General features: G+C 44.4%; 1 protein-coding gene across 1 annotated transcript in view; it reads left to right on the top strand.

Annotated features, from left to right (window-relative positions):
- Window positions 1-21878, top strand: part of AFF3 (ALF transcription elongation factor 3) — a 2012018-nt gene that overhangs the window by 92833 nt on the left and 1897307 nt on the right. The window lies entirely within an intron of this gene.

Raw genomic sequence — 21878 nt, 5'->3', positions numbered from 1 at the left:
TATTCTAGATTGCCTCCTACCATGTATTCTACATCAAACTTTACACATACATAGTTAAATACATTTTAGACATATTGTACAGCTTATCAAACTAAAGAAAAAGCAAAAAAGTTAGAGTTATAATTAGGGAACAGTAATTCCTTAAGTTTGGTTCTGCTGAAAAACAGCCCTAGGTGGAATGAGGTAAAAGCATTCCACAGAAGAACACTCCACAAAAATACATCAAATGTCACCAGTGCTTAAACTATTGGAGTGACCAGAATGCACAGAATTTCTGTGTCCTAACATTTGGTAATCCTACATGTTTGTAGATCCATCGCACAGAAAATGTGTGCATATGCAGAAACATGAAAGGTTGGAAATAATTCAGCAGTATTTCTCCATTTCCTCAACAAAGTATATTAAGTATGGTGTGATGGGTTTATATGGAAAGCCAGCCATTTCTTAGCATAGCAAACGTTCATACCATTGCTACTGGACATAAAGTCAACTGCATCTTGCCAGCTTACTTATGCCAAATTCTGGAGCCTAAAGAAGGTATTCCAACTCTTTTAATCCCACCACCAAGCAGAATTGTGGGTAGATAAAGGGAAAGTTTGCCTTGTGGAAAGCCAAGGATCGTTAGACTTCTTTGTGAAATATGAATCTCCCCCTGTAGGCCTGGCTTTGCTGAAAGAGGGAGTCACTTCTCTCAACAGTAATCTGAATGAGATCATTTTGCATTGACTTATGTGTTTTAACAGTTGTATCATAAGTAATTAATAGAAGGCACCTGTCTATTTGCTTGTCTGTATTTATGTATTTTTGTGAACCTATCTGGCAAGCAGCTGTTGGATATATCACACACCATTCGTATGCTTTTTGGAAGTCATTACAAGTTTGGCTGTGTAAGCAAATTGTAACATTGCTATGCACATTGGCATATGCCTCCTTAGCTAGCAGTGAACATGTAATACTAACCACTAACCAATTTGCAAGACTTTTTATTTGTTTTCTATAAACATTGCTTCAAGTGAGAATACGTATGGTACAAAATGAAACTCAGATTGCAGGTGCACCTCATTCTCACAAGAAGAGTGCTAAAGAACCTTGAAAGTAGATACAAAATATGTTGAATTCCACCCACTGGGCTAATCATCTGTAAATTATTTCTAAATACTCAAAGGTATGAAAGTGATGCTGAATATGTGTAATTCAATCTGTATTCAACCTCCGACTCCATCTTGTCCACTGACTTCATTTTGTGTTTAGCTTACATGTTGTCACATCGGTGGCATAGCTATTTTTCCATAAAGCTTGTTTTCAACACTAAACGTGTTTTCGCTTCTTTTCACCTGCACCGGGTTGCACTGTGCAGGAACATAACCTGCGGGATGTGGACGTAGACATGATAAGAGAGTGTCAGCCTGGGAATGGTTTCAATGTTGTCACTATGGAAAAGTACTGCTTCTCTGCCTCTGGATGCAGACCGAGTACAGCCAGCGCTTGAACTTAACTTACGCGAAGAGAGGGGTGTTGAAGTAAGCCTCAGCAAGGCCCACTAGTGCAAGGGGTTAACCCTTCTCTGCACAAAGTCCTCAGACCATATAGGAAGAAGTTGGCACAGAAACTGAAATAAAAGACAAAGTTTATTAAACCTCATGAGGTGGTACTACAGTTCAAACAGCACCCTTCGGTAATGTTTGAAGTAGCACACTGAACTAAGAGAGCATGCTCCTTTTATACCCACGCAGGGGCTAAAAGAAGGTGGTACAATTATAGAAGCAAGACTTACATACATGTAAGGTCATATGGAAATGCACAGTCGACAGGTAGGAGGGGCTAACAGTTTCAAGGACTAGTTGACACATTACTGTCTGTTACTGATTACTAACAGCTGCAGATCTTACTGGGCATGTGCGAAAGTTAGAGATGCTAAATATAACTTGTCACTAGACAGATTTTCAAGAGTAGTTAACAGAAAGGTAGGACAGAGCACATGGCGAGCACATGGCAGAGAAAATGGCTGCCATGAATACAAAATGGATTCCGCCAAACGTTCACAATAGTTGCTAAATACAAGATGTCTTCCGCTAACGCTTAATCTAATCGTTATTAAGTTACAACAGACAACCCTTTCAGCATTAGCTGAAGACATTCGTCTTTCTGGGATAATCTAAATATCCATCTTGTATATTTATGCTCATCATTTCAGCTATTTCCTTATCTAACATATGTTGTGCTTTCATTTCTGTAATATTTATTTTGGTAGGCATACAAGCAGTAATACACATGGAGCAGAACATTGGACCACACTGAATACAGATACAGCATGTGAAAAATATTGCAATCATCACACACAGGATAGTCAGTAGTTTCCAGCCCCAAGCGGAAACAAGAGCCCAAAACCATCCAGAAAAAGTCCAAGTACCAGTCTCTGTGTGGATTTCTGCAGCAATTTTATGCAATTTAGATATTGCATCATATACTGAAGGTGAGTGATCTGGAATAAAAACACAGCAACTACTACCGATGATGCGACATGCACCACCTCGATCAGCTAATATCACATCTAGTACCATACGATTTTGGAGCACTACAATCCTCGCAATATGGAGCTCCTCAGTAATATTCCCAAGTGCCAGAGCTGCCTGATTGGTAACAGCTTCCACAACCCTAGTCAATCGTCTCACTTTCCTACTGTTTAACGCAGCACCCACAAAGGAGAACAACCCTAAATTAAAATCAATATATTGTTGCAGGTTAGTATCCGTTTGGTCTACCTCATTTATACTTATTGTCCTTTTATATCTATTTTTAATGATGTCATTGAACAGTTTAAAATCTCGGTGATATGATGCAGGAGCCAAAAACACAGGGGATAATAGAAAAGATACATAACACACACCTGACCACCCAACAGGTAGTTGGTAATATCCATAGTTACCACAAACAAAATATGTTTTATGTGAAGCTGTAAAACCACTATTATTTACATCCTCAATAGTTAAAATCAAGGTACAATCGCTTATCCCTACTGGAATTCGCCCAATGCTACATATACATAAATCTGCTTTAGTTTTTGTAACAGAAATCACAAATTGTTCTTTCTTGTCAGAGTCTCCTATATTTGTGAAGACATATGGGCCCTCATTCTGACCATGGCGGTCTTTTCGCAAGACCGCTGAGTTACCGCCGCGGTGAAGACCGCCGACCGCGGCGGTGTGCCGCTGTGCGCATTCTGACCGCTGGGAGCGTTCCGCCGGAAAACCGCCAACAGCCACACTGGCGGTCGGCGGGAAAGTGGAGACTGGTCAACCTCCACCGCCACGCCAGCAGAACACCGCCCACAGAATTACGACCCACATTTCCGTGTGGCGGTCTTCTGTTGGCGGTCTTCTGTTGGCGGTCACGTCCCTATGGTTCCCGTCGCCTCCCGGAGGACCAACGCACAAGGTAAGTTGATCGTCCGTGAGGGGAGGGGGTGGGGGGGTGTTGTGTGATGTGGGCGTGCATGGGGGTGTGCGTGTGAGTGTGTAGAGGGGGTGTGTGAGTGCGTGTATGCGGGCGGGGGGTGCTGCTGTGTCTATGGGTAATGTGTGCTGTTCGGCAGGTGCGCATGTCGGCATGTATGTGTGCGGGTATGTGTCCCCGTTGTGTATGTGTGTGTAGGGGGTGTGTATATGTGCATGTTGGGGGTGTGTGCATGTCGGGGTACATGTATGTGCATGTCGGGGTGGGGGTGGGGAGGGGGTTCGTACCACCTCTGGGGGGTGGCAGGGGGGTGGAGGGTGTGGGGGGAGGACTCGGGTGGGTAGTGGGGGGTGGGGGAGACCCCTATCAGTGCCAGGGAAGGAATTCCCTGGCCCCGATAGTGCTTACCGCCATGGTTTGCACGGCGGTTCCCGCCCGCAAGAAACCGCGGCGGTAGGCAGGGTCATAATACCCTTGGCGGTCTTGGGACGACCGCCGGGCCGGAGTGCGCAAACTCCAGCCCCGCGGTCATGACCGCCGCGGCGGTCGGAGTGGAGAAGTAGCGGTCGGTCGCGGCGGGGACCGCCGCGGTCAGAATGCCATTTTTAATACCGCCGGTCTGTTCGCGGTCCGACCGCCGTCTCTCCGCCGACCGCCAGGGTCAGAATGAGGGCCATGGTATTGAAACATTGTCCGGTTGATACTCTTCCCATTCCCATTTAGTTCCTTTGGCTTGGGGATACCCATCTTTGTCTTGGTAGCATACTTTATTAAGGTGAAAAAGAAGTCCGCCCTCTGTATATTTTCCAGATGCAAACAAAAGCGTATACCAAGCTTGACAAGAACCATTGTGTTAAAAAGGAAGAGGAATGAAGGGTGTTCCTCCTTTCTTTTGATGCGCAGGTATCATTCCACATACCCAACAGTTAGTAGTATTTGTAGCATTATGAGTATGATGCAACATCTGAATTAAAGTATTATTGAAGTACGATTGACGGTGCTTCTGCTCCTGATAGGGAAGCGTAAAGTAATAGTGATCCTCTGGTACTGGAGTAGCGGCAACAAAAAACTCACGAGCAGGAGCCTTCTTTTCAACAAACCAGGTGATTATTGCTATAACCACCAAAACAACAACAAACCCCATAGTACTAATGATCAGTTTGTTATTCATTTTAGCAACAGTGATAATCGACCCTTTCAGAAATTAATTAAAAACAATCGTTGGAGCTCTTATCCCTGGGCAGCCGCTGATTTCTTCACCACGGGCCAAGACGGGTGTCACTACTCTAATGCATGGCTGATCCCCCCCCCTTGCCACATTGGCTCTCCGTTTCACTAACCCAGGGCGGTAGCTCAACCAGTGTTCTCCAGCACTACGGGGTCTTTCCTCAGTCTTAAATTATATCGCAACACTCCAGAAATCGTATGGTCCGGGAAGAACGCCACAGATTCGTCAGGTGATATAGCACGGCCTTTCTCCATAGTCAAAATCTCTTGATGATCGGTCAGCACAGCAGGTTCCACCAAGGTAGGTAGCACTCTCTTGCAGTGAGTACTATGGACCCAATTCTTTCGGTTCGTCCCTCGAACTGCTGTCCTTGTCGCAAGGAGCACCTGTTCTGGGCCTCATCACCTTGGTTCCAAGCTGCTTGATCTTTCAAAGGACTTAATCATCACCTGGTCACAAGGTCGGAGTTCATGGCCTTCACCTGTAGATCTGTCAGGAAGTGCTTTTCGAACCTGTTGATGAATAGAAACCAAATTGTTGGTTAACTGTGCCAAATAATCATTCATCAGGACACAAGGTACATCATATACAGAATTTGGCTTAGGAACTCCCCAAATGTTCATTGGCCTTCCAAACACCACTTCGTAAGGACTAAGTCCGATTCGTGAGTGTGGCACTGACCTAATAGACAATAATGCCAACAGTTATGCATCCGGCCAAGTTAAGGATGTGGAAGCCTGTATCTTCGCTAACTTCAACTTCAAAGTAGCATTATACCTTTCCACCAACCCTGCTGATTGTGGGTGGAAAACCGCATGGAACTTCTGTTTGATCCCTAATCCTTTCACGACATACTTAATAACTTCCCCAACAAAATGAGGTCCGTTATCATTCCATAAAAGTCTGCAAACACCAAACCTAGGGAAAAATTATTTCAAAAGCACCTTCGCTGTGGTAATGGCAGTATTATCCTTTGTGGGGTACGCCTCTATCCATTTACTGAAGGCACATACCACCACCAAGACATACTTTAAATTGTAGCAGCGTTCAAGCTGAATATACTCCACTGGTAGAACTTCAAAAGGTGCAGTTGGTGTAGCAAACCATCCCGCAGGAGTACGTGTCCCGTTTCCAGGATTGTATTGTAAACAGATCAAACAAGACTGTAGTACTCTCTTAGCTGTACTGGAAATTTCTGGATGCTCCCAAACTTGCGTAAGCAACTTTGTTATTATTGAAGCTCCAATATGTGCCAGCCCATGAGCCATCTGAACCATAGGTTGTACAAAAGCTATAGGCAATTTCCATTTATACATCTGCTTATTCCGCCAACAGTCCTCATCATCCAATTCTCCTTCTTCAGACCATTGCTCACGTTCTTTCACAGAAGCAGATTTCTGTATATCTAATACGTCTTGTCTAGCATTACGCCAACGTTCAGCTTGTGACTTCACTACATACATAGAAGTAGTACTTCGTGCATCGCAGTCTCACGTGCTACGCGGTCCGCAAGGGCATTACCTTGCCCTATCTTATCGGTCACTTTCTTGTGTGCACTACATTTCACAATAGCTAGTTTCTTTGGATATGTCAATGCAGTCAAGAGGTTATGCACTAATTCTCCGTGCATTATCTGCATCCCGTGGGATGTGAGAAAGCCTCTCTCCTTATAAAAGCAAACCAAAATCATGAGCCACTCCAAAAGCATAGCGGCTGTCTGTATAAATGTTCATACATAAGTCAGTACTAGCTCACATGCTCGTGTCAAAGCTATTAGTTCAGCTGCTTGAGCTGACTTCTGTGGTATACGAGCTGTCTCCACTACCGTGTGTATTGTGGTGATTGCATATGCAGCTGAGGTTGTACCGTCTGGCAACTTCAAACAAGACCCATCAACCCACAATTCCCCGTCTACATCTGGAAGGGGCGTAGCTTGTAAATCAATACGACCCTTTGTCTGTTCTTCGGTAAGGAATATACAATCATGTGTTTCTTGTGACTGAGGCTGAGTCACCGGATATGGCAACAAAGTGGCTGGATTTAGTGTGGCACATCTCTTCAGTGTAATGTGAGGAGCCAGCAATGTCAATTCATATCCTGTCAGGCGAGCGCTAGTTAAATGTTGTGTCTTTGTTTGATTTAAAAGAGCATCAACCGCATGGGGTACTAACACCAACAGCTTATGTGACAAAACTATCCCTTCACTCTGACGTATTGACAAAGCTGCTGCGGCAACTGAACGAAAACACCCAGGCAAGGCTCGAGGGACAGGGTCAAGTACTGCTGAAAAATATGCACAGGGATCCTGCTTATCGCCATGTGTCTGTACTAAAACTGACAATGCACATCCATCTTTCTCATGTACGTAAAGTGCAAAAGGCTTCATGTAAACTGGAGTACCTAACACTGGTGCTGAACAAAGAGCTTGTCGTAGCTGCCGGAAAGCAGTCTCACATTCATCTCTCCATGGGAGGGGCATTGGAGTATCTTTAGTCAAAAGTGCTAGCAAAGGTTTGACAATGTGTGAAAACCCTAATATCCATTGCCTACAAAAAGAAGTAAGACCAAGCAATGCACAAACATCTTTCTGAGTAGAGGGTACTGGTGTCTCTAAAATTGCTTGAATACGATCTGATGTAAGTGCACGGCCCTCCTTAGACAAAAGGTGACCTAAATAGGTTACCTTTGGTCTACAATATTGCAATTTCTTTTGTGACACTTTATGATGATGTGAAGCAAGAAAACTAAGTAAGGACAAAGTGCACTTTTCACATTGCTCAGGGGTATCAGCTGCCAACAAAATATCATCGACATATTGTATGAGAGCCACACCTTCAGGTAAAACAAAAGAATCAAGTTGTTGTTTTAACGCTTGACTATAAATACTAGGACTCTCAGTATAGCCTTGAGGAACTCTGCAAAATCTATATGATCGTTTATTCAAAGTAAAACCAAACAAATATCGTCTGTCAGGATGAATAGGGATCGAAAAGAAAGCATTTTTCAAGTCTATCACAGAGAACATAGTTGCTGTCGGGGGAACCAAAGTAAGAAGTGTCGTGATGTCAGATACCACAGGATATTGTGGTATCACAATCGTATTGACTTCTCGTAAATCAATAATGAATCGGTAAATCCTAGTATCAGTATCCTTTTTCAGAATAGGAAGAGTCGGACTGTTACAAACATTATACAGAACTTCCTCAACAACTCCAACTGCAATAAGATCATGCACAATTTGTGTGAGTGCTTCTTCGCCCTCCTGTGAAATTTTGTATTGAGGCAAACGTGGTAATACAGCTCCCTCCTTGACACTAATATGTACCGGTGGAATAATCATTTGTCCCACATCAGTATCTGAAGTAGCCCACAAAGGACTAGGGAGTGAAGCTAATGCAATATCCTCTTTAACAAGACAAACTCTTTCCATCACGGGATGATTATCATTCAAAATAACACGCACCCCTTCAGTAGAGCATCGTATTGTAGCCCTGAAATACTTGAGCATATCAAGACCCACAATATTGTCTGGTGTATTTGGAGAAAGCAAAAATCGACATGGAGCAGTAAATTTATCAACATGGAATGCAAGTGGTTGTGACAATGGGCTAGGGGAAGGTGTTCCATCAAAACCTATTGATATAATGGTTAAGCCAGACAGGGGAGCCCTTGGAATCAATTGTTTAGACAAGGCGCTACGAGTAGCTCCTGTATCAACCAGAAACTGATCAGTAGAACCCAAAACATGTGCTGTAACATAGGGACCCCTCTGATCTACTGGAACTTCAACTGATTCCTTACCCCATCCTAGGCAATCCTATGCATAAGCAGAATCTTGGAAATCAGGCTGCACACAGTTAGATATCTGGTATTGGTTCCGTCTATCAAAAGTGTTAAACCCATCCTGCCCTCGTACATTAGCATCAACCCTAGTATGATCAATTGTGCTTCTTCTAGGCCCTGAATATCCTGAGCGATTTCTCATTTGTCCCCGACCACATGAACACTGCTGAAAACGTAGTGCTGGACAATCGGCAGCACAGTGCCCAAATTTCTTACAATACGCACACTGATCAACAGACAAATTCGAACGAGTGTAAGAAGAACCATAAGATCCACGTCCACCTCTATCACTACCTCTAAAAGGCGGACGATAAGCTTGAGCCAACATAACCTTCATCTTTAATTCTTTAATCTTTTTATCCTCGCTACCTTTTGCTTCTAATTCCTGACGTGCATAATACTGAGCCATAGTCAAAAAAGAAACCGGAGTAGAGGTAGTCCATGAACTTTCACTAGCTTTTAGACGACTAGCTATTCCTGGTAACAGATTTGCGACATATTTATCGACAAACAAATGTCTGCCCGTATCATCTGACAATAACTGGCCGCTAAAATCATGAAATGCTTCTTCAAAGCGTGTAAAGAAATCAGAGACCGATTCATCTGCCTTTTGCTTACAAGATGCTAAAACAGTCCAATCTATCTTTTTAGGGGGGATAATCGTTTTTAACTTAACTAATATGGCTGCGGAAAGATCTAGAATCAACTAATATGGCTTTTTCGCAGGTTCCCTATCCCCGTCCATCTGTTCTAATTCTTTCCATGACGCCCCAAAAACTACACGATCATCAATTTTATGAACAGTTCTCCACATATCTGGCGGTAATATCAATCCAAAAAATAAATCAATGTCAGCCAAAGTCATAGTACAAGAACTAATTGCTCCCTCAACTTCCTCATAAAAGGCGGCTGGATTTTTCCGAGGGTCAGGTAATGCTGTTTTAAGTGCCATTAGATCTGCCCTATTCCAAGGAGTATACACCCAATTATAAATAAAATAACCCTTAGCATCAACAGAAGTTTTATCATCACTTGTACCCAATCCTTTAGGAGGAACATATAAAGGCACGGCCTCCCGCATTGGTTTCGCGTGAACTATCATAGTCTTATCTGTTCCAAAGATGGAAGCTTGCACCCCGCTGGTCTGAGATGTCCGTGCAACTACGTCCACAGCCCTTTTCTCCACTTGCAAACGGACTGCCACAACACATAATTTCACCAAACGCCTGATTGCATCAGCCACCTGGGAGAAAACGAAAAGACCATCACGCATTTGCTTATGATCAGCTGCTACATCATCGGGCTCTAACTCATCAGAATATTTCCGATATAGTGTCACGGTTTCGGGCGGGTCTGATCAGGACTCTGGTTGGGACACCCTTTGAGGTCACCGAATATCCTAGAGAGGTAGTGTGCTGGGGCAGAAGAGCAGCTAAAGGCATACACGGAAAGGACAGCTATAGACAGGCACAGGAAACAGTAAAGTAAAAGCAGAGCAACCCTTGTGTGAACAAATAGAAACGGATTACTAGTGGACAAACACGCTGGGGTTGTACACAGAGTAAGGCGCAGAACCTCCCACAGTGACAGCGAATCTCAATGCATCTGTGCAGTTTGCTCTTACAGATAGTCACCCTGCCAGCCCCATAGAAAGGAGGCAGCAGAAGTGATTCTGTCTCTGGACCCTAGAGCACAAACAAGGATAGTACTTACATACACAGGACATGCTCTTGTGGGTCCAGCTGGAAACACAGTGGCGATTCCTGAGAAAACAGCAATAGCACACTGTCACTGTTAGGCACGAAATACAACGTATAACACTGGACAAAAAGATGGGGGCTGGAATTGCCTCCTGGAAACCAGGAGCCAACCCCAGTACACAGGAGGACATGTATACACTGGTGAAGACTGATAGAATACTTACCAGACACAAAGAACCAAGAAGAAACAGAAACAGAAGGGAACAAACAAAGAGGCAGAGACAAGAACTAGGAACAGGCTCAGGCTGAAGCAAAGGCGGGACTAGGACTTGAAAACAGGGCGCAAACTTCTGGCTGGGACAAACAGAGACAGGACTGGGAATCTGAGAACAGGCTCTGGCTGGAACAGGCAAGGACAGGACTGGAATACAGGGAGTAGGAAATGAGCAGTAAACAGGACTGGGAAACAGAGAGAAGGTTCAGGCTGAAACAAGGCAGGAGCAGGGCAGAGAAACAGGGAGCAGGCTCTGGAAGAAACAAACAGGTACAAGGCTAAGAGATAGGGAGCAGACTCTGGCTGGAACAATCAGGAGCAGGGCAGAGAAACAGGAAACAGGATCAGGCTGGAACAGAACAGAAACAAAACTGGAACACCATCCGACAAGGGGTCTGTAACACAAAGGAATTGAAGTCCGATGCACGAAGGGGAGCTTGAGGAAATGGCTGCTTATAAGCAGTTCCAAGCTGGGCTGCACAGGAGAGGTCACAGGTGTGTGTAGTTTCGGACACTTGCAAGTCCTGGAGGAGAGGATCCTGTGAAAAGGAGCAACTGGACTTCTCCCATAGAAGACAATGGGAAACAGAATCCGGGTTTTCCTGTCTACCAAGCTCTGCATTATGGGATTTGCAGTCCCAAGAAGCAAATGTAGTACTACACAAGTGTACCATGGTGAAAAGTGAAACAAACAGGAGTCAGCTAGGGACTCTAGATAGGTGTTCAAGGTGATTCCCAGGCTTCTGACAGTCCCCTTACAGCGCCCCCTGGAAATGGGATGACAGAGTCGTAACAGTATACCCCCTCCCACCAGTCTGCTCAAGAAGAGAAGGCGATCCTTTGGCTGAAAAAAGTTGAAGAGGAAAAGCCACAGCAAGAAAATCCAATTCCAACCTTGGTTGATAAGTTTACAGTCCTGCCACAAATGAATCTTCCAATGAGCAAAGCATGTACTAATACCCATATGGGCTCCGATGTCTTTCCTCTCTATTGTTCGATTGATATGGGAGGAGTGCATGGAGTTGGTTTCTGGTGAAGTGGATTCAGGAGCAAGGAGATCTGGAATGGCATTATGGACGGTATTCTTTAGGACATTAGTTTCCGGTTCAGTACTGCCGTCTTTGGAGGAGATAATTGGCGTATTAGTAACTGTAAGGTCTGTAACATCTTCTGACAAGCAGGATTTGTCTGTTTCTGCAGCAGTATTTACATTGATTGTGGTCTGAGGCTTGCAAAGCATAGAGACTTGGGAAACATGGGTAACTGGTGTTCTCAAAGTAAACATGAAAAAGTCAGAATTTTCTTTCGTCTTGGATGACTTTGGAGTATCAAATTCAGGAGCAACAAGAGTTTTCAAGTCTTTAGAAACTGGATTAACATCTGAAAATGTAGAAGTTCCACAAGCTAATTCTTTAGGGTGATCTTCAGACAAGACTGAGATTTCATCATTGCAAGTGCTCTGTGGTGTATTCATGGTATCAGAAATGGTTTCTTTGCAAAGTGTTTCTACTACAGGTAGTTGATCTTCAACTCTGTTAATACTGAAAGGTTGTTCTTTGGAAAGAAATAGAACTGGAGTCTCTTCAGAAATCACCTTTACACTGTTATCTAAATTTTCAGCTCTAGCCTTTGAATTGATGATGGTTTCTTGCAATAAAACACTAAGAACAGTACTTATCATCAGATCTTCAAATACAAGATTCAGATTCAAGTCTTTAGTCTTAGTGGGAAATATTACATCTTTCAGCACTTGAACTTCGGTGCCAGATTGCTGGTTTTCAGGAGTATTTAGTTTCAGGGACACAGCAGGTCACATTGGTGTGGCTGGTTTTACATCAAGATCAGATACCGGTAGCTCAGAGATCTTGTCTTCACTAATCGTGGAGCTGGAAACAGGATACACATTGGCAGGGATCAGCAGGTCAGGACCAGTGGTTGAGGCTGCAACTGTGTCCAGTTCTAGGCGAAGGCTTTCATTTCTTATGACATGCTGTTCAGTTTCAGATTGCTGGCTTTCTTCCTTGTCTGAATTCTCCACGGTTTGCTTTGACACAGAAGATATTTTTAAATTTTCTGAGAAGTCCATTACATTATTAGTGATTGCGGGTACTTCTTCATGGTCAGAAAAATCCATTAGTTCACTTGAAACAGGAACTGTCTCTTTATTGTCTGAAAATTCTATGATATTGTTTGAAAGGGCAGGAGTATCCCCACAATCTGAAAATTCTGGTGTGTGCGCCATTTGAACAGCACTATCTGCAGGTTTGATCACGGCAAGGCAGGAACCACTGTCATCACTAGATTCAGATTCTTCAACACTGTTGCACAACTTGCCATTAATCTCCAGTAAAGTCATATCTTGGTTTCTTAAGGTCCAGCTATTGGAGTCTGCATCAGAACTCTCTTCTTCCTTTGGCTTTATTTGTTCTGCTACAGGGGCTGAGACACTTCCTTCTGAAGACTCTGATCCATCCTTTGAATCAAGAGGTGTCAAATCTCTCAGAGATGTCAGAGATTCAATCAATGGTACAGGAATTTTCACTGGAGAACCACAGGCTGAGAGAGAGTCTGAAGAAGAGGCTGATATATTTATAACTGGAGCTGTGTTTTGACATTCATTCATAGCAGGGAAAATCTGCTCTATAGTAGTCTTTGGAGAAGCACATGAGGTAGCATACTGTTCTTTAAGCCAAAGCTGGTGATCATTTTCTTTTTTCAGGTTTTCAAATTGCCTTGCAGTAGTTTCCATCAGCTGCTCTGTTACTTCGTCTACCTTACAGATAAACAGAATGGCCCTCATTCTGACCTTGGCGGTCTTTTCGCGAGACCGCCGAGGTACCGCCGCGGAGAAGACCGCCGACCGCGGCGGTATGCCGCTGTGCGCATTCCGACCGCTGGGAGCGTTCCGCCGGGAAACCGCCAGCAGCCACACTGGCGGTCGGCGGAAAAGTGGAGACTGGTCAACCTCCACCGCCACGCCAGCAGAACACCGCCCACAGAATTACGACCCACATATCTGTGTGGCGGTCTTCTGTTGGCGGTGTTCTGTTGGCGGTCACCTCCCCATGGCTCCCGTCGCCTCCCGGAGGACCAACGCACAAGGTAAGTTGACCGTCCGTGAGGGGAGGGGAAGGGGGGTGTTGTGTGATGTGGGCGTGCATGGGGGTGTGCGTGTGAGTGTGTAGAGGGGGTGTGTGAGTGCGTGTATGCGGGCGGGGGGTGCTGCTGTGTCTATGGGTAATGTGTGCTGTTCGGCAGGTGCGCATGTCTGCATGTATGTGTGCGGGTATGTGTCCCCGTTGTGTATGTGTGTGTAGGGGGTGTGTATATGTGCATGTTGGGGGTGTGTGCATGTCGGGGTGCATGTATGTGCATGTCGGGGTGGGGGTGGGGAGGGGGTTCGTACCACCTCTGGGGGGTGGCAGGGGGGTGGAGGGTGTGGGGAGAGGACTCGGGTGGGGCGTGGGGGAGACCCCTATCAGTGCCAGGGAAGGAATTCCCTGGCCCCGATAGTGCTTACCGCCATGGTTCGCATGGCGGTTCCCGACCGCCAGAAACCGCGGCGGTAGGCAGGGTCATGATACCGTTGGCGGTCTTGGGACGACCGCCGGGCCGGAGTGCGCAAACTCCAGCCCGGCGGTCATGACCGCCGTGGCGGTCGGAGTGGGGAAGTGGCGGTCGATCGCGGCGGTGACCGCCGCGGTCAGAATGCCATTTTTCTGACCGCCGGTCTGTTCGCGGTCCGACCGCCGCCTCTCCGCCGACCGCCAAGGTCAGAATGAGGGCCAATGTCTGGTTCTGACAACAGTGAAATATGCATTGATGAAAAGAGCCCACGTGCACGATTTCTTGTGTATGTTACAACATATTCATCATAGAAGTCCAATATCTGCCTTTTAATCTGCCAAAACTGCTCTTTTAGTGTGTGTATGTCCATATTGTTATCAAACCCACTCAGAATAGAAAAGAGTTTAGCAGAGATTTTAGGGATTGAGACTGGTATATTATCATCCAGTTTGGGAAGAGCACAAGCCTTTTGATTTGAACTAAGGAATCCCACAGTTTTTACTGATCCCTTTGATACAGGGTCTAGCCTACTGACCTGAAAACTCTGAGAGACTGATAGGTCTTTATTACAGTCAGCACTGCACTTTGAATTCTGAGAAACTGGCCTAGATGGGCTGAAGCACTCAACAGAAAACAAGGGAATCCCTAGTGTAGCTTCTTGAACAGTGTCAGGGTTCTTTGTTTTGACAGAGTCCTGGAAGTGAATTTGGGATGCACTAGCATGAGGCAAGGGATTAACCAGGTTTTCTTGAGAGTAAATGTCTTGTGTAGAAGTAGCAAAAGCACTTTCACTGTTAGGAACATTCTCCCCTGTTTGAGGTAATAGAACCTCCAAAAACTCATTATTACTTTGTAATTCTTCTACAGACAGGGATTGGGGATCATAATCACAGATATTATAATAGTTGAACATTGATGGATCAGCAAGCCACGCAATGTAGTACTGCATTTGCAATCTTTGATTTTCTTTAACAAGTCTATCCTTTAAACTAAGACCTTTTTTAGAGGTCTTCAGAGAATGTATAGGCTTAGAAAGGGGTGTCTTAACATGATAGGAAATCATTTTAGGTCTATGTGTGCCTTTACTGCCAGGGGAGCTTGAAATTTTTGGTTTGTGCATTCTGTCACGGTTTCGGGCGGGTCTGATCAGGACTCTGGTTGGGACATCCCTTGAGGTCACCGAATATCCTAGAGAGGTAGTGTGCTGGGGCAGAAGAGCAGCTAAAGGCATACACGGAAAGGACAGCTATAGACAGGCACAGGAAACAGTAAAGTAAAAGCAGAGCAACCCTTGTGTGAACAAATAGAAACGGATTACTAGTGGACAAACACGCTGGGGTTGTACACAGAGTAAGGCGCAGAACCTCCCACAGTGACAGGGAATCTCAATGCCTCTGTGAAGTTTGCTCTTACAGATAGTCACCCTGCCAGCCTCATAGAAAGGAGGCAGCAGAAGTGATTCTGTCTCTGGACCCTAGAGCACAAACAAGGATAGTACTTACATACACAGGACACGCTCTTGTGGGTCCAGCTTGAAACACAGTGGCGATTCCTGGGAAAACAGCAATAGCACACTGTCACTGTTAGGCACGAAATACAACGTATAACACTGGACAAAAAGATGGGGGCTGGAATTGCCTGGAAACCAGGAGCCAACCCCAGTACACAGGAGGACACGTATACACTGGTGAAGACTGATAGAACACTTACCAGACACAAAGAACCAAGAAGAAACAGAAACAGAAGGGAACAAACAAAGAGGCAGAGGCAAGAACTAGGAACAGGCTCAGGCTGAAGCAAAGGCGGGACTAGGACTTGAAAACAGGGCGCAAACTTCTGGCTGGGACAAACAGAGACAGGACTGGGAAACTGAGAACAGGCTCTGGCTGGAACAGGCAAGGACAGGACTGGAATACAGGGAGTAGGAAATGAGCAGTAAACAGGACTGGGAAACAGAGAGAAGGTTCAGGCTGAAACAAGGCAGGAGCAGGGCAGAGAAACAGGGAGCGGGCTCTGGAAGAAACAAACAGGTACAAGGCTAAGAGATAGGGAGCAGACTCTGGCTGGAACAATAAGGAGCAGGGCAGAGAAACAGGAAAGAGGATCAGGCTGGAACAGAACAGGAACAAAACTGGAACACCATCCGACAAGGGGTCTGTAACACAAAGGAATTGAAGTCCGATGCACGAAGGGGAGCTTGAGGAAATGGCTGCTTATAAGCAGTTCCAAGCTGGGCTGCACAGGAGAGGTCACAGGTGTGTGTAGTTTCGGACACTTGCAAGTCCTGGAGGAGAGGATCCAGTGAAAAGGAGCAACTGGACTTCTCCCATAGAAGACAATGGGAAACAGAATCCGGGTTTTCCTGTCTACCAAGCTGTGCATTATAGGATTTGCAGTCCCAAGAAGCAAATGTGGTACTATACAAGTGTACCATGGTGAAAAGTGAAACAAACAGGAGTCAGCTAGGGACTCTAGATAGGTGTTCAAGGTGATTCCCAGGCTTCTGACAGTCCCCTTACAGCACCCCCTGGAAATGGGACGACAGAGTCGTAACATATAGTTCAATAACTTCTGTGCCAAATGCCTCAGTAAAATATAGCTGCTCCTTTTCCGTCCACCCTTTCATGTTGTCTAAAAGTTCAGAAGCAGAGACAACGCTACGAATTGTTTTACGAGCAATAGATCTAAGCTACGACGCACGGTCAGCAGGCAACATAGAGCGACTGTCTCGCATCTTCTGTTGCTCCGAACCGGAGACCTTAGCTAACTCATGAGGGACAGAAGGAACAACATACGGAAGTGGAGGGCGATCTAGTAACAAAAAATCATTGTGTGGTTTAGTAAGGATAGGATAGAGAGGTTGCCTAACGGTGTATTGGCCAGTTACCTGTAATTTACGTTCTTTCTCTTCTAGCTCCTTTAAGTCATATATTTCTCATTTCCAATGCTTTCACATATACATTCTTCCGCTGCTCTTTCTCAAGCAAGGCTTGCTCACGCTTCACTCGTCCACGCACTTCTTTCTCCCACATTCGTACACAGTCAAACATATTTTGCCTAGACTTTTGCTTACACATACATTGTTCCACATACTCAATCTTTCGCAAATCAAATGACCCATGCATAGGCCAACGTAACTCAGGATCCGCATGAGTGTATTTATTCCATAATGTGCTGTACATTATAGAAGAAAGACCATGTTTAACATACATATCTCTATTGGGCGTCCCCTCTGGGGGTGCCGATTGCGATTCTTCCAGTCTCAAATTGGTACCATTACAAAAGCAACACATCCTACGAAGTGCGCTAAAAACAGGCATGCCAAAAATAGTGCAGAATATGCAATATTATAATCAAAGTAGCACTTAAAGTGCTGTTCAAATCAAAATTAAATTGGAGAAAATTCTCCTCATTACCTGCCTATATAAATTGCAATTTATATATCAATTCAAAGGACACAAATTGACTAGTCACCCAAAACACGAGACCCATAGTAAGTAGTGCTAAATTTCATTACCAAACAAAGGCATTAAAACCCACAGCAAGTGCCGTAAAACGGCTCTTACCAATCACAGGGTGTCCAGGTTCCAACTGCCAAGTTCTAAAATCGACCAAATGGTCACTGCATGACAAATGAACAAAAAGGATCTCAGTCGAGGACCGGCGCCACCTGGATGGTCAAATCAGAAAGAAGAGAATAAACACAGTGGTTGCCAAGACTCGGGTCTCCTCAGGTATTGATCGTCCGAAGCGAGATCCCAATCCTTCGTTGCGACCAATCCGTTGGGCGTCCGAGTCGCCGATGAGTCCCTGTTCGGGCGCCAATTTGTTGAAGTAAGCCTCAGCAAGGCCTACTAGTGCAAGGGGTTCACCCTTCTCTGCACAAAGTCCTCAGACCATATAGGAAGAAGTTGGCACAGAAACTGAAATAAAATACAAAGTTTACTAAACCTCATGAGGTGGTACTACAGTTCAAACAGCACCCTTCGGTAATGTTTGAAGTAGCACACTGAACTAAGAGAGCATGCTCCTTTTATACCCACGCAGGGGCTAAAAGAAGGTGGTACAATTATAAAAGCAAGACTTACATACATGTAAGGTCATATGGAAATGCACAGTCAACAGGTAGGAGGGGCTAACAGTTTCAACGACTAGTTGACACATTACTGTCTGTTACTGATTACTAACAGCTGCAGATCTTACTGGGCATGTGCGAAAGTGGGAGATGCTAAATATAACTTGTCACTAGACAGATTTTCAAGAGTAGTTAACAGAAAGGTAGGACAGAGCACATGGCGAGCACATGGCAGAGAAAATGGCTTCCATGAATACAAAATGGATTCCGCCAAATGTTCACAATAGTTGCTAAATACGAGATGTCTTCTGCTAATGCTTAATCTAATCGCTATTAGGTTACAACAGGGGAGGTTCCCAGAACTTTCCTCTTGGGTTTGTTTAAGGTATATAAGTCGGGGAAGCTTGGCGCTGAAGTAGAAAGAACTAATTTAAGGGGTGGATGCACTGCCCACAACAAAATCCCATCTGGGAAGGTTTCTCCTGTCTCAGCTGTCCAGGGTTCCACAGCTCGACATTGGCACCAGGATGATGTTGTTGGATTCGATCCCTCTAGTGATGCATTTTTATTCTTAATTTCTAGATTAGCTGTGCACCTACTTGTATATATATTTATTCACTGCATACATTTTCATTGTTGATGCATTGTACTTTTTATGCCTGACTGTTTAACTGCTGTGAGTATTTTAGCATTTACACGTGTTTCACTGCATTCAAGATAAATTTTCATGTTCATGTTTTTGGGTGCTTTATTTTGATATGTGGGAAGTACCTTAATAAATTAATTACTCAAACTAGAAGTGATGCATCTCTTGGCATCGTTTTCTTCTTAGTTTGAAGCAAAGCAGAACAATTTGGCATAGTCGGATGCAGAATACGAAGTGAAAGATTTATAAGTGAAAATGTTTCACAAAAAGTCAAAAGCAGTTTCACAGGTGCCAAATGACATACCAGGGTGGGAAAAAGCACCCTATAGTGTTCTTGCGAATGAATGATCAGCCAGAGCTTGAATTTCATAACTTATGCGAAAGGAGTGGGAGTTTGCTAGAACCTTCCTCTTCGGTTTGTTTAAGGAATATAAGGTGGGGAACCTTGGCGCTGAAGTAGAAGGAACTCATTTTTGGGGTGGACGCACTGCCCAGAACAAAATCCCATTGGGGAAGGTTTCTCCTGTCTCAGCTGTCCAGGGTGCCACAGCTTGAGCATTTTAGCATTTACCCGTGTTTTACTGCATTCAAGTGAAATGCTTATGTTCATATTTTCGTGTGCTTTATTTTGATATTTGATATCTTGGAAGTGCCTTAATACATTCATTACTCAAACTAGGAGTGCTGCATTCCTTGGTATCATTTTCCTCTTAGTTTGAAGCAAAGCAGAACAGTATGTCAGAAGCGAGAATGAAATACACTCTGTGTATAACATAGGCACATATACAAAATGCAAAATGTCATTGAACAAATCACTATGGTGACAGCTGTTACGGTGATTTTAAAACATTTCAGTCAATTTCTACAGGTGGGCAAGCCAACAAATTAACAGAATATGCTGAGCTAGAGCCAAGCTAAGGGTCTGGCTCTGCTCTTAGAGCTCATGTAGGATCCATGCCTTAAAAATGCTTGTTTTATAATTCATATAACAATCCATGTAAAATAGGATAGTCTTCAAAATTCAAAAAAAGTGCATTTCGTTACCATGGAATCTATGACTTTACTACGTCTTATTATCGCACAGCACTGAGAAGTTTTTTTATTAAAAGTGATCCTTTTTAAAAATGAACCATTAGTGAACTAAGAGGCCAAACAGTTGTCATGTAAACCATGTACGTAGCCCAGATTCTTATAGAGCAACATTATAGGCTGTTAAATCAAACACAAAAGGTTTTGTGTGCTACTGCTATTCTGTGTTCATATGTTAGATCTGACAGCCTTAGGGTGGTCATCCCCCAAATTTGTGCCTGCCTCGGTCCACTTTTCTGACACTGTTTTTGCTAGTTTTAGGACTCTGAGCACTTTACCACTGATGTCCAGCACTAGAGTGTATATGCTCTCTCCCCTAAACATGGTAACATTTGTTCCTAACCAACTGGCATATTTAATTTACCTGTAAGTCCCCAGTAAAGTGTGCTACATGTGCCAAGGACTTGTAAATGAAATGCTACTAGTGGGCCTGCAACACTGATTGTGCCATCCACCTAAGTTTCACTTTAACCATGTCTGAGGCCTGCTGTTGCAAGACCTGTGTGCGCAGTTTCACTGCCACTTCAACTTGACATTATTTAAAACTACTAGCCAAGCCTTAAAACTCCTCTTTTTCTACATATAAGTCACCCCTAGGGTAGGTCCTAGGTAACTCAGAGGGCAGGGTGCTATGTCGGTAAAGGGTAGAGCATGTATTTGTGTTTTACATGTCTTGGTAGTGAAAAACTAATAAATTAGTTTTCCACTACTGTGAGGCCTGCTCGTTTCATAGACTAGCATTAGAACTTCACTCATATATTTTTGAGTGATAGATTCTGATCTGGAAGGGGTAGCCATGTCATATTTAGTATGCCCAGAATGGTAGTAGAAAATCCTGCTTACTGGTGAAGTTGAATTTAATATTAATATTTTAGAAATGCCACCTTTAGAAAGTGAGTATTTCCCTGCACTTATTACCATCTGTACCTTACAACCTGTCTCCAATCCACGTCTGGTCTGTGCTGGTGGACAGCTCCCCTTGTGCATCCTACTCAGACAACCACAAACACAGAACACTCAGTCACATCTGCATTCATCTGCATACTGAATGGGTCTCCTTGGGCAGGAAGGGTGGAGGGGTCTCACATTGCAAAAGCCAGTGGCCTGCCCTCACACAAAGGACTGATAACCCCCTACAGGGATCCTGGCAGACAAGACTGGGCTGAAAGGGGAACTTGTGCACTTCAAAACTACTCTTTGAATTTTCCCCCACTTCAAAGGCATTTTGGGTATATAAACTGGATCTCTGACCTCACCACATCAGACACTTCTGGACCTACACCTGGCCTTTGTCAGAGAGACTGCCTGGCTGCCCAAAGGACTCATCTGGACTGCTTTGCTGAAGGACTGCTTTCCTTTTTGTTGCCCCTGCTGCCTGGTGCTCCCGACTCTGCTGGAAGGAATCTGCATTCCTCCTACAGTGCTCTCCAAGGGCTTGGATTGAGCTTCCGTCCTCTTTCTGAAGTCTCAGAGCCAAAAAAGACTTCACCTCTTCAATAAAATCCTTGTGCATCGAAAAATCAACACAATGCTTGCAGAAATCGACCCAAAGCCTGCATCGCGGCTGAGAAATCACTGCACCACCGACTGGAATGATGCAGCATCGACTTCCTGATGGGAAACTCAGAACAGTGCCTGCCTTACGACGGGAAAGTCGACATGTTGACTACCGGATCGACGCAGTGCCTGCTCCTTCTACTAGCACGTCAAGGATTTTCAACATATCGTTCCTGGGATTTTCAAAATATCTGCGCATCGCAGGGGGGAACCAAGACTGGGCTTCTGAAAAAACGATGCAACCCCTTGTAGCATGGAAAGAAATGACACATCGTCTGTGCTTCGCTGGAAAATCTGACTCAACACTTTATTTTTCCAGGCATCTCATCCTCTGCAGTCCCTGTGCATTGTTATTTTTGACGCATCCCAGGTACTGTGTGTTACAAAGAAACAACTATTGATTTCTAAGGATAGAGACTCTTTTAAACATTTTAAAAGTGATATTT

This window comes from Pleurodeles waltl, chromosome 8 (assembly GCF_031143425.1).
Source record: "Pleurodeles waltl isolate 20211129_DDA chromosome 8, aPleWal1.hap1.20221129, whole genome shotgun sequence".
Lineage (NCBI taxonomy): Eukaryota > Metazoa > Chordata > Amphibia > Caudata > Salamandridae > Pleurodeles > Pleurodeles waltl.
The sequence above is the reverse complement of the archived record's forward strand: the minus strand, read 5'-3'. Positions and strand labels throughout refer to the sequence as shown.